Below are 14489 nucleotides of genomic sequence, written 5' to 3' on the forward strand. Positions count from 1 at the left end.
GAACTACTGATTTATGGACCAATGAGACTTTTATGACCAATTATGATAAAACTGTCGGCTAAATTTCCCATTTTTTCCTTGTCGGCTAAACGCCCTGTCGGCCAATTTTCCTAGCACCACATACAGTAGTGGCACTGTTTGTATATTTTCAACCATTTATACATGTTGGTAAGTAAAGTAACATGTTGGTGTGGTAAATTTATATTTCTGAGAAATATAGATAAAAATTGCAGCCTTAACGTTTAAAATTTGTTCATCGCTTTAACCGTTGAATTTATTCCTTATAGTTTATTTATCCACCATGTAAAAAATAACTGCAAGCTATTTCTGTTTTCATCATTATTTAAATTCATGATTTGTAGTTTTCTAGAGTGATTTCAAACAAGTTCGCAGAATCTAATTTAAGATGCTTTTCGATTTTGTTCAGAAGAATTTCGAAATTTGAAAGAATTTGAGCCGAATATCAAATTAGCCCATAACGAAAGTTTTGAATGTTTTAGTGCGGTTTATTATTGGAAGCTAGTTATAACTCACTGTTTATAACGTTTTGTTTCAAAAACAAACAAAACTTGTCAGGTTAGGTTCTTATTTTGGGCTCTCGCAATTATTATGGTCAATTTTAAATTACTTTTTTATGACCTCTTTAATTTTGATCTCTATATTTTAGACAGATATATAAAAAATTTTATCCTGCATTGATAATGTTATCATAAAATTTGACCATTGATTGATGTTTGAAGTTACTCTATTAATAAAAAATTGCTCAATTTCTATTTTTTTTTACGATTATGCTCAATGCCCATTCGTCGTCTTTCACTGCTATAATTCCAAATTCTTGTCGAGCTTTCAATTACAATTATTGAACGAAAGCTCACTGTTATTTGCAATTTGATTGGCTGAAAATTCAGGCCTTGAGACAGATAATTTTATTAGTCCTGAGTTACCAACTTTGAAATCGAAAACAAACAAATTCCCAGTAAGCAGACAGAAAGAGAATTTTTCTATAATTCAGTAATTTTAACTTTTTATTAGCTTAACGCATGCAAAAAAACTGACTTGGATTTGTGAAAAAGTTTGTCGAGTTAAAACTAGTCTTTAGTTGTATAATTTTTACTGGTTTTAGCCAATTTGGATAATCGGTTATTATTTACTTCAAATTACAACTATTTTCATCATTAAAAATACATTTACAGCAGTTACATCATCATTTTATCTCTCAAACAGCGACTCAATTTGCAATTAGGTATGTGTTTTTGTTATCTACATAAATTTGTATTTCGGTTCATTTTCATTTGTCAACCACCCCCCCCCCCCCCCCCCCCGACCCCTCCCGCTGAGGTTAGTGCTAATAAGTTAAACCAAGAATTCAATTCTTCCTGGTTCAGATTGTTTTAAAGTGACATGATCATAATCTGTTCATAAAAACAGAGACAGAAATAATACGATTCACCGCTGATTTACTACGTTACTATGATCCGGGTAGTGAGTCCAAGAGGTGGGGGGGGGGGGGGGGGGGGGGATGTTAAAACATATCTTTGAAAAAATATAATCTCAAAAAAAACTTCAGATTAACTGCTGAAAATCGATGAGGAAAATAGTGTTAATAACAAAACAAAAATATGAATGCATCCAATCAGTTTGTTTTGTGTTGCAAAAAAAAAAACATTTTATTTCTTGGACTCACCAAGCCCCCCCCCCCCCCACCGGTCCAATCTACTGGCTGTATTTAAATATATAGAATAAACAAATAAAACATTTAAGTTTTATTGTTTAAAATTCTTTAGACAAAGAAAGTGCAGTCAAATCAAGAACCGAAAATATTGAAAATTTGATATTAATTGCTGCTCAAACTCCCGATGATAGACTTATACGAAAAAAGGATGAGAGAACACTAAGACTGTTTTTTGAGATAGAAAAACAAATTAAAAATTTGGCGGGTTCAATGTTGTCGCTCTAACTGCTTTGCTTAAACACAAAGAGGAGAAAATTATGAAGAAACCGTCAAAACTCTAGAAAATTTGTATATTCTAACTTCCACGAGTACTCTTGAAGTTTTTTTTTGTAATTTTTGTGAAATTTCATCAAATTTAGTTCCATTGCATTTACGAAACGCGTTTTTCCGAACGAAAAATCCATGAAAATTGTGGATGAGTTTTGTATATGCTCAAATTTTATGTTCAAATCTTGTCTCCAAAAGCGTTATTGAGACAATGAATACAAGCGACTGTTATCCTATTTAACAGGGCAGAACAATTGGAACGTTTTTTTTTCAGTTGACCAAATGTTTTTTTTTGTTTGGACTGACAAAGAGAATGCATTAACTATTGAAAAGTTAATCTCTTCATTAACGTTAACGAGATTATTCTTTTTTTGAGGTATTAACTGACACGTTTTCCGAACAAAAAATGCTTCAAATTTTTGGATAATGTTATCTGTTCAAGTTTTATATGGTCAAATCGTTTCTCCAAAAGCATAATTGAGACAGAGAAACTGCAGTCAGATCAAGAACCGAAAATGGTAAAAACTTGATATTATTTGCTGCTCAAACTGTCGATGATAAGCTTATACGAAAAAAGGATGAGAGAACACTAAGAATATTTTTTTAACTCCAACTTTTGGTTTCAATTTTGTCGCTCCAAATGCTTTGCCTAAACACAAAGATGAGAAATTTATGAAGAAACAGCATCAAAACTCTGGAAAATATTAAATTTCTAACTTCCAGGAGTACTCTTGAAATTTTGAAGTTTTGCTTTGTAGTTTTTGTGAAATTTCGTCAAATTTAGTTCCAAAGCATTTACGAAACACGTTTTTCCGAACAATAAATGCATCAAAATTGTGTATGAGTTTTGTATCTGTTCAAGTTTTATGTTCAAATCGTGTCTCCAAAAGCGTAGTTGAGACAATGAATACAAGCGCTTGTTATCCTATTTAACAGGCAGAACAATTGGAATGTTTTTTTTTCAGTTGACCAAATGTTTTTTTTGTTTGGACTAACAAAGGTAATGCATTAACTATTGAAAAGTTAATCTCTTCATTAACGTTAACGATTATTCTTTTTGTTGAGGTTTTAACTGACACATTTTTCCGAACAAAAATGCTTCAAAGTTGTGGATAATGTTATCTGTTCAAGTTTTATATGGTCAAATCGTTTCTCCAAAAGCATAATTGAGACAGAGAAACTGCAGTCGGATCAAGAACCGAAAATGGTAAAAACTTGATATTATTTGCTGCTCAAACTCTCGATGATAAGCTTATGCGAAAAAAGGATGAGAGAACACTAAGACTGTTTTTTTAACTCCAACTTTTGGGTTCAATTTTGCTGCTCCAACTGCTTTGCCTAAACACAAAGATGAGAAATTTATGAAGAAACAGCATCAAAACACTGGAGAATATTAAATTTCTAACTTCCAGGAGTACTCTTGAAGTTTTGCTATGTAATTTTTGTGAAATTTCGTCAAATTTAGTTCGAAAGCATTTACGAAACACGTTTTTCCGAACAATAGATGCATCAAAATTGTGTATGAGTTTTGTATCTGTTCAAGTTTTATGTTCAAATCGTGTCTCCAAAAGCATAGTTGAGACAATGAATACAAGCGCTTGTTATCCTATTTAACAGGCAGAACAATTGGAATGTTTTTTTTTCAGTTGACCAAATGTTTTTTTTGTTTGGACTAACAAAGGTAATGCATTAACTATTGAAAAGTTAATCTCTTCATTAACTTGAACGATTATTCTTTTTGTTGAGGTTTTAACTGACACATTTTTCCGAACAAAAAATGCTTTAAAGTTGTGGATAATGATATCTGTTCAAGTTTTATATGGTCAAATCGTTTCTCCAAAAGCATAATTGAGACAGAGAAACTGCACTCAGATCAAGAACCGAAAATGGTAAAAACTTGATATTATTTGCTGCTCAAACTCTCGATGATAAGCTTATGCGAAAAAAGGATGAAAGAACACTAAGACTGTTTTTTTAACTCCAATTTTTGGGTTCATTTTTGTTGCTCAACTGCTTTGCCTAAACACAAAGATGAGAAATTTATGAAGAAACAGCATCAAAACTCTGGAAAATATTAAATTTCTACCTTCATGGAGTACTCTTGAAGTGTTGATCTGTAATTTTTGTGAAATTTCGTCAAATTTAGTTCCAAAGCATTTACGAAACACGTTTTTCCGAACAATAGATGCATCAAAATTGTGTATGAGTTTTGTATCTGTTCAAGTTTTATGTTCAAATCGTGTCTCCAAAAGCATAGTTGAGACAATGAATACAAGCGCTTGTTATCCTATTTAACAGGCAGAACAATTGGAATGTTTTTTTCCAGTTGAACAAATGTTTTTTTTTGTTTGGACTGACAAAGGTAATGCATTAACTATTGAAAAGTTAATCTCTTCATTTACGTGAACGATTATTCTTTTTGTTGAGGTTTTAACTGACACATTTTTCCGAACAAAAAATGCTTCAAATTTTTGGATAATGTTATCTGTTCAAGTTTTATATGGTCAAATCGTTTCTCCAAAAGCATAATTGAGACAAAGAAACTGCAGCCAGATCAGGAACCGAAAATGGTAAAAATTTGATATTATTTGCTGCTCAAACTCTCGATGATAAGCTTATGCGAAAAAAGGATGAGAGAACACTAAGACTGTTTTTTTAACTCCAACTTTTGGGTTCAATTTTGCTGCTCCAACTGCTTTGCCTAAACACAAAGATGAGAAATTTATGAAGAAACAGCATCAAAACTCTGGAAAATATTAAATTTCTAACTTCCAGGAGTACTCTTGAAGTTTTGAAGTTTTGCTTTGTAGTTTTTGTGAAATTTCGTCAAATTTAGTTCCAAAGCATTTACGAAACACGTTTTTCCGAACAATAAATGCATCAAAATTGTGTATGAGTTTTGTATCTGTTCAAGTTTTATGTTCAAATCGTGTCTCCAAAAGCGTAGTTGAGACAATGAATACAAGCGCTTGTTATCCTATTTAACAGGCAGAACAATTGGAATGTTTTTTTTCAGTTGACCAAATGTTTTTTTTTGTTTGGACTAACAAAGGTAATGCATTAACTATTGAAAAGTTAATCTCTTCATTAACGTTAACGAGATTATTCTTTTTTTGAGGTATTAACTGACACGTTTTCCGAACAAAAAATGCTTCAAATTTTTGGATAATGTTATCTGTTCAAGTTTTATATGGTCAAATCGTTTCTCCAAAAGCGTAATTGAGACAGAGAAACTGCAGTCGGATCAAGAACCGAAAATGGCAAAAAAACTTGATATTATTTGCTGCTCAAATAGAAGTAGGGAGGGTGGAGGAGAGGGGGGTTGTTAGCAGAAAAGGTCCAATCTACTAGCTGTAATTGAACTTATGGAATGAACAAATAAAATATTTAGGTTTTATTGTTTAAAAATCTTGATATTTTGACATATTTTGCTGCTCAAACTCTCGATGATAGGCTTATATGAAAAAGGGATAAGAGAACTCAGACCCCTTTTAAAGATACGAAAATAAGTTAAAAGTTTGTCGGTTCAATTTTCTCGCTGCAACTGCTTCGCCTACCCCAAAGACGAGGAAATTATAAAAAAACAGCGTCAAAACTCTGGACAAATTAAAATTTTCACTTCACACGAGTACTCTCAAAGATCTGGATCATTTTTTATTGGCTCAAGTTTAATTTTCAAACCGTTTTTCTAAAAGCGTAAATGAAACAATGAATACGAGCTTGTTATCCAGATACGCATGTGTAGATAGTTGAATTTGATACTATAAAATTAAAGGCACTAGATTGTAGATGATATATAGATATCCCTTAAGAGGGAAAAGAACAATTTCAATCTATTTTAGTTGACCAAATGTTTGTTTTGTACAGTCTGACAAGTGAAAAATCAAATAAAAGGATCTCCATAAAAAACTTGAGATGAATTGCTTGAAATCGACGAGAGAAATAGTGTTAACAATAAAAATATGAACATATCCGATCGGTTTCTTTTGTACAAAAAATCTTTTTCTATTTCTGTTCAAAAATGCGTGATTTTGCCTAATCCTTGATCACTATGACTCAACTGGTTTAGTTTGGAGAACATTTTGATTCTGATGATTGTAAGGAAATTGGATGTTTGTACACATTGTTCACAAACTCATTGGTAAATCTCCACTGGATATTTTCTGATAGCCCCCCCCACGGTTTGTTTGGCACTTCCATTTATTCATACTGTTGAATATAGGTAAGTTTATGCAAATGCATATGATCCAGTACCATTTCTACAGTGACGACCAGAACTGATTTAGAAAAAAGTTTATGTGAAAGTTTTGGGCCGGATACAGAAACTGATCAGGTCTAATACGAGCAAGCTGTGAAGAAAACACCCCAGAGCCGATCTCGGAGTTTTCTGGGCAGAAAAAAAAATTACGTCTTGGTTTTTTGGACAGACAAATCGGGAGCATCCAAGATTTGCGATGTCTCTGGGCAGAGAAAATGCCAAGATTTGATTTTGCCTGGCCCGAAAAAGTAGAATGGTGCATTTTTCTAGTTTCATGGGCACATTCAGTGTTCCCCAAATATCGTCTTTGCAATTCGCGAAAACATAGTGTTTGGAATTCCAACACTTAGAGGGAGGAAGAGCGAGGTATTACCACTAGAGGGAGGAAAAGAGGAGGAGGGTGGAGTGTGCGAGCATAAAAGGTCTAACCTACTAGTCGTAAAGAAATATATAGGTTGAACTAACAAAATATTTAGGCTTTGTTGTTTAAAATTGTTTAAACAAAGAAATTGCAATAAAATCAAGAACTTAAAAGCGTAAAAATTTATCATTTTTTGCTGCTAAAACTCTCGACGATAAGCTTATTCGAAAAAAGGATGAGAGAACACTAAGACTGTTTTTTGAAATAAAAAAATTAAAAATTTGGCGGGTTCAATGTTGTCGCTCTAACTGCTTTGCTTAAACAGAAAAAGGAGAAAATTATGAAGAAACCGTCAAAACTCTCGAAAGTTTGTAATTTATAACTTCCACGAGTACTCTTGAAGTTTTTTGTAATTTTTGTTATCAAATTGAGTTCCATTGCATTTACGAAACACGTTTTTCCGAACAAAAAATCCATCAAAATTGTGGATAAGTTTTGTATCTGCTCAAATTTTATGTTCAAATCTTTTCTCCAAAATCGTTATTGAGACAATGAATACAAGCGCTTGTTATCCTATTTAACAGGGCAGAACAATTGGAACGTTTTTTTTTCAGTTGACCAAATGTTTTTTTTGTTTAGACTGACAAAGAGAATGCATTAACTGTTATCTCTCATATCATGTAATCTCTTCATAAACGTGAACGATTATTCTTTTTGAGGTATTAACTGACACGTTTTCCGAACAACAATGCTTCAAATTTGTGGATAATGTTATCTGTTAATGTTTTATATGGTCAAATCGTTTCTCCAAAAAAAGCATTATTGAAACAAGGAATACAAGCGCTTGTTATCCTATTTAACAGGGCAGAACAATTGGAACGTTTTTTTTTCAGTTGACCAAATGTTTTTTTTTGTTTGGACTGACAAAGAGAATGCATTAACTGTTATCTCTCATATCATGTAATCTCTTCATAAACGTGAACGATTGTTCTTTTTTTGAGATCTTAACTGACAAGTTTTTCCGAACAACAATGCTTTAAATTTGTGAGTAGTGTATCGTGAGCAAAGCTGGGGGGGGGGGGGGTAAAAGGAAGTACCTATGTATTAAGATTAGGTATAACCCATTTTCCCTCAAATTCCAAGGAAGTACCTCACAGCATGATACCCAAGCTGTTCGCACTAAGGGGATTAGCAAGATAATCCTTTAATAATAATTTAGGATGACTCATTTACAGTTACGAACGAATTTTCAAAAACGTACCTCACAGTATGACACCCAAGCTGTTCACACGAAGGGCATTAGCAAGATATTACCTAAAGAACAAAATAATAAGCTCATCGACCCCCTACCAATTTACACTTTAATAACGTAAATTTCCAAAGACGTACCTCACAGCATGACACCCAAGCTGTTCACACGAAGGGCATTAGCAAGATATTACCTAAAGAACAAAATAATAAGCTCATCGACCCCCTACCAATTTACACTCTAATAACGTAAATTTCCAAAGACGTACCTCACGGCATGACACGCAAGCTGTTCACACGAAGGGGATTAGCAAGATAGTGCCTTAACAACAAATTAATAAGGTCATCGACCAACTACCAAATTACACTTTAATAACGTAAATTTCCAAAGATGTACCTCACAGCATGACACCCAAGCTGTTCACACGAAGAGGATTAGCAAGATAGTGCCTTTACAACAAATTAATAAGGTCATCGACCCCTACCAAATTACACTTTAATAACGTAAATTTCCAAAAACGTACCTCACAGCATAAAACCCAAGCTGTTCACACGAAGGGGTTTAGCAAGACAGTGCCTTAACAAATTAGTAAGGACAATGACCCCCTACCATATTACAGTTTACTAATGTAAATTTCCAAAGACGTACCTCACAGCATGACACCCAAGCTGTTCTCTCAAAGGGGATTAGTTAGGTAATGTTTTAATATTAAATTAGATAGGGTGACTTATTCACACTTACGTACGGTTTACGTGATTTTCAAAAATGTACCTCACAGCATGACACCCAAGCTGTTCACACGAAGGGGATTAGCAAGATAGTGCCTTAACAACAAATTAATAAGCTCATCGACCCCCTACCAAATTACATTTTAATAACGTAAATTTTCAAAGACGTACCTCACAGCATGACACCCAAGCTGTTCACCCGAAGGGGATTAGCAAGAAAGTGACTTCACAACAAATTAATAAGGTCATCGATACCCTACCAAATTACAATTTAATAACATACATTTCCAAAGACGTACCTCACAGCATGACACCCAAGCTGTTCACACGAAGGGCATTAGCAAGATATTACCTAAAGAACAAAATAATAAGCTCATCGACCCCCTACCAATTTACACTTTAATAACGTAAATTTCCAAAGACGTACCTCACAGCATGACACGCAAGCTGTTCACACGAAGGGGATTAGCAAGATAGTGCCTTAACAACAAATTAATAAGGTCATCGACCAACTACCAAATTACACTTTAATAACGTAAATTTCCAAAGATGTACCTCACAGCATGACACCCAAGCTGTTCACACGAAGAGGATTAGCAAGATAGTGCCTTTACAACAAATTAATAAGGTCATCGACCCCTACCAAATTACACTTTAATAACGTAAATTTCCAAAAACGTACCTCACAGCATGAAACCCAAGCTGTTCACACGAAGGGGTTTAGCAAGACAGTGCCTTAACAAATTAGTAAGGACAATGACCACCTACCATATTACAGTTTACTAATGTAAATTTCCAAAGACGTACCTCACAGCATGACACCCAAGCTGTTCTCTCAAAGGGGATTAGTTAGGTAATGTTTTAATATTAAATTAGATAGGGTGACTTATTTACACTTACGTACGGTTTACGTGATTTTCAAAAGTGTACCTCACAGCATGATACCCAAGCTGTTCACACGAAGGGGATTAGCAAGACAGTTCCTTAACAAATTAGTAAGGACATTGACCCCCTACCATATTACAGTTTACTAATGTAAATTTCCAGAGATGTACCTCACAGCGTGACAGCCAAGCTGTTCGCACGAAGGGGATTAGCGAGACAGTGCCTTAACATCGAATCAGTAAGGTCATTGTCCCCTTACCAAATTGCATTTTACTAACATCTGATTTCAAAGACGTACCTCACAGCATGATACCCAAGCTGTTCACGCGAGGGAGATTAGCAAGATAATCCCTTAATATTAAATTAGTAAGGTCATTTACCGATTCCCATATTACACTTAAATAATGTAAATTTTCAAAGGTGTACCTCACAGCATGACACCCAAGCTGTTCACACGAGGGGGATTAGCAAGATAGTGCCTTAACAACAAATCAGTAAGGTCATTGACCCCCTACCATTTTACACTTTAATAATGCAAATTTCCAATAACGTACCCCACAGCTTGACACCCCAGCTGTTCACACGAGGGGGATTAGCAAGACAGGGGGATAAAAGATGTACCTATCTAGAAAGATTACGTATAGCCCATTTTCCCCTCATATCCCGAAGACGTACCTCACAGCGTGATACCCACGCTGTTCACACGAGGGGGATTAGTCAGATAATCCCTTAATATTAAATTAGTAAGGTAATTTACCTCTTCCCATAAAAGACGTACCTCAGAGCATGATACCCAAGCTGTTCACACGAAAAATATCACATTCTTGCTTAAAATACCCAATTCTTGCCAAAAATACCCCATCCTCGCTAAAAATACCCAATTCTTGAAAAAAAATTCTTACCAAAAAATTACCAGTTCTTGGCAAAAAATACACAATTTTTGCCAAAAAATACCCCATTATTGCCAAAAAATACCCAATTATTGCCAAAAATGTCCAATTCTTGCCACAAATACCCAATTCATGCTAAAAATACCTATTTCTTAAAAAATAGACACAATTCTTGCTAAAAAAATACCCAATTCTTGAAATAAACACCCAATTCTTGCCAAAAACATAGCAATTCTTGGCAGAAAACACACAATTCTTGGTGAAAAAACACCCAATTCTTACCAAAAATTCCCAATTATTACCAAAAATACCCAATTATTACTAAAAATTACCCAATTATTGCCAAAAATTACCCAATTTTTGCAGAAAATACCCAAATCTGACGAAATTTTTCCAAAACTTTACCAGAAACTACTCAATACTAAAAAAATAGCCATTTCTTACCAAAAAACACTTTCTTTTTGCCACAAAAAACATATTTGCTAACAAGAAACCCAATTCTATTAAAAACTGTCCACTTGCTACCACTTATAAATACCACAAAGTAGCTAAATATTGTCAAAAATACTCAATTTTCACACATTTTTTTAGTATTGTAGAAAAACAACCAAATTTTGTAAAGAATAGCAAAATGTTTTCAAATATTTATCGAAAATATATCAAAAATTAGACAACTTAACATAACATCATCATCTGTATTTATTTAAATTCTATCTGACAATCCGTTTATTTAGTGATCTTTCAAACATCGGTTTTGACATCTTCTTTTGTAAAGGCGAATCTTCTCAGGTGATCGATAGAGGTTTTTTGAGTACAACTTCATCGAACTTTTCACTATCGTTAGAAATAAGTCATAAAATGTATCAATTAAATCATAGTACCATAAAAATTACGTCCTACTATCTTCGCAATTACGGACAAATAGATGATTTCATAATTGCATGGGGCCACTGTCCTCTTTAGAACAAAATTAAGATCAATTACGTCTTAGGATTGGAACAATTACCGAATTACAGAAACCTAGATATTCTATGTGGTCATTGAACTCATGTGAACAAAGTCTATACCATACTACTTACGATATGATGATCCATACTTTATCTAAGCATGCACAACTCACGTGATTGAGGTCTTACTCATAGTACCGTAATAATAACGTCACTATTGCGTCATAATGATGTCATCTTTATCATAGTGTACAAACAAAAGTACAACTCATTTTACTTCTTTTCCTTCTCTTCAACAACTTAACTATAACTAGCTTTTGTTCTTTTCTTGAGACAATTTGAAGCGCTTTTTTTTACCAGCCTAAGTTGACAACTATAAACTCTTCAGCGAAGATTCTTCATCTACAGGACCTCTTCCTATTTCGCATTCCAAGTAAGTCTGTTCTGTTATAAAATATGAGAACAAACCAAAAAAAGCGAATAAATAGCTATTATAATCATGGTACTCATTGGCAAATAGCATAGAAATGCTTCAGAGAGAAAGATTTAGCGATTATGGTTATAGAGGCAATTTTGCTTTAATTTAGTTCATTTAGGATTTCAACCGTCTTGAACCAAACAAAGGCTGGAATGATGAATATCAAATCTGTGAAATTGAACGAAAATCTCAAAGTCCACTTCTTCTTCCCCGACTTCAATGATGATGTAGCAATTATAAAAGAGAGAAAAACGTGCTTCGGATGGGTAGCTGATCCTCCATTCCCAATTCCGAGGCAGCTTCTGGTCTTCATTGTTGCTATCGAGAATTTGCCTGAAGTCTCTGTACCATACAAACAGACAACTGTAGACTTTTACAAAAACCACAATGAAAACACAACTTTAAAAGTCTCGGACACCATGGAACTAAGCAGATCAGTCCGTGCGCAATTCTGTGATTATGAGTTGTCCTATAAAGCAATACATGAAAATCAACGAGGATTTTTTGAGGAGGAGAGGGAACTTAAATTCCTCTGGTGTGTTTCTGACGAGTATGACGATTTGCCGGAGCAGAAACCTGATCGGCATTTTGACGATTGGGAAAATGGGTCACTGACAGAGAGTATTATTGCAAGTATAGAAGAAGAGAACGCACTTGGCCTCAAGTTTGACAACAAAAATTTGACAAGTCAGTCCCCAGTAGTAAGGTGGGAGCAGATCAGGGTGATTTTTCGGAGCCACTTGTCACGTGACTTTTAGAGGTCATTTGGGAGGGGATGTGGGGAATTGTGTGTGTTATCAGGTTGAATAACGGGATATCCTGCGGGGATTAATTCAATCTGGGAACTTTTTACAGTTGAAGAGGGGGAATTGAATGGATGAATAATCACATGCGGGAAATCTAAACGGGATAAAAGGGCGGGTAATTTAAATTCAAAAAGTGAGTAGGCACGCGCATAGGTTATCTATTAATTGTTTCGATTAAAGTTCAAGTTCATTCCAACAACAAAGTGAGTTATAAATAGAAGTTGCAAATGGAGGAAATCAATCGAGAGAACTGTTCCCGGGACTTGTGTCCGTTGAAAGACAAACATAAAGAAAAACCTGACTTAGTGGAATGTGACCTATGTGTGAGGCTAGTGTATCGATGCGATGGTGGATGTGGGTTGATGGAATGTCAAACACCACAATGCAAAACAATGATATGTTTGGATTGCGTTTTTTACAGGGATGGATTTTGCGACTTTTGTCAGCAAGAGGGACGGATAAAAATCTTAATGCAGTGGTACGGTTATCTACTAAGCAATGTTCCCCAAGCAAACGAAAATCTTCTCGTGGAAATCGAGGAGGCTCTTGTGTAATAAACACAAAAAAACCGGCCTTTTTAAAGGCAACCAAATTCTGAACATTTTAACTTGTGTGCATATGTTAGTGTGTGGTGTGTGTGTGTGTGTGAGTGTGTGTGTGTGTGTGTGTGTGTGTGGGTACGTGTGTGTGTGTGGGTACGTGTGTGTGTGTGTGTGTGTGTGTGTGTGTGTGTGTGTGGGTACGTGTGTGTGTGTGGGTACGTGTGTGTGTGTGTGTGTGTGTGTGTGTGTGTGTGTGGGTACGTGTATGTACGTGCACCTGTTTGTAAGTGTATATATGTACACGTATGGGTACGTGTATGTACGTGCAGGTGTGGGTACGTGTGTGCGTGCACGTGTGGGTACGTGTTTGTACGTGTACGTGTGGGTACGTGCACGTGTGGGTACGTGTATGTACGTGCACGTGTGGGTACGTGCATGTACGTGCACGTGTGGGTACGTGTATGTACGTGCACGTGTGGGTACGTGTATGTACGTGCACGTGTGGGTACGTGTATGTAAGTGCACGTGTGGGTACGTGTATGTACGTGCACGTGTGGCTACGTGTTTGTACGTGCACGTGTGGGTACGTGTATGTACGTGCACGTGTGGCTATGTGCACGTGTGGGTACGTGTATGTACGTGCACGTGTGGCTACGTGTTTGTACGTGCACGTGTTGGTACGTGTTTGTACGTGTACGTGTGGGTACGTGTATGTACGTGCACGTGTGGGTACGTGTATGTACGTGCACGTGTGGGTACGTGTTTGTACGTGCACGTGTGGGTACGTGTTCGCACGTGCACGTGTGGGTACGTGTACGACTGAAGTTACGTGTACGGTTATAAGTAGATACGTGTACGTGTGTAAGTGAGTGAACATATGTATGCGATCATGTGTAGACACGTGTACGTGACTATGTGGATCCTTGTTTGTGCGTTTGAAATTTAATTGTGACATCTATAACTATTGTTAGCAGACGTTTGTTAGTCTTTATCCATAGAATCGTGAAAAAAAAACACGGTTGAAAAACTTAAATGTTTCACTTGAAATTAAAATAAAATCAATAACAAGAAATGAACAACTAATTTAGAGTAGATCGTACAAACAAGAAATATACAACTTTCAATAAATTGAAATAAAGAACATTTGAAAATAACAAAAATGTCTATCATATCTTCAGACAACTCGTATGCACTCCATCACTACTGACAACTCTTTTGGGGTAAAAATAAGATAAACCGCGTTTCTTGAGTTCATATGTACAAACTTTTTTGTTTCCAACAACACGGAATCCTCTATTGATTGAATCAACACTTTCTTTTTCTATGAGAACTCTTTTGTACTTTTC

General features: G+C 35.3%; 1 protein-coding gene across 2 annotated transcripts in view; it reads left to right on the forward strand.

The window, feature by feature from the left end:
• Positions 1 to 723: 723 nt before the first annotated feature.
• The window catches only part of LOC142352196 (uncharacterized), a 67162-nt gene continuing 53396 nt past the window's right edge, over positions 724 to 14489 (forward strand). For both annotated transcript variants that reach the window (XM_075404612.1, XM_075404611.1), the window contains exon 1: positions 724 to 1243. The gene's annotated coding sequence lies outside the window, so the exon portion shown is untranslated. The remainder of the gene's footprint in view (positions 1244 to 14489) is intronic.

The sequence above is a fragment of the Convolutriloba macropyga genome, chromosome 13 (genome assembly GCF_964194025.1).
Source record: "Convolutriloba macropyga chromosome 13, txConMacr16.3, whole genome shotgun sequence".
Classification (NCBI taxonomy): Eukaryota; Metazoa; Xenacoelomorpha; order Acoela; family Convolutidae; genus Convolutriloba; species Convolutriloba macropyga.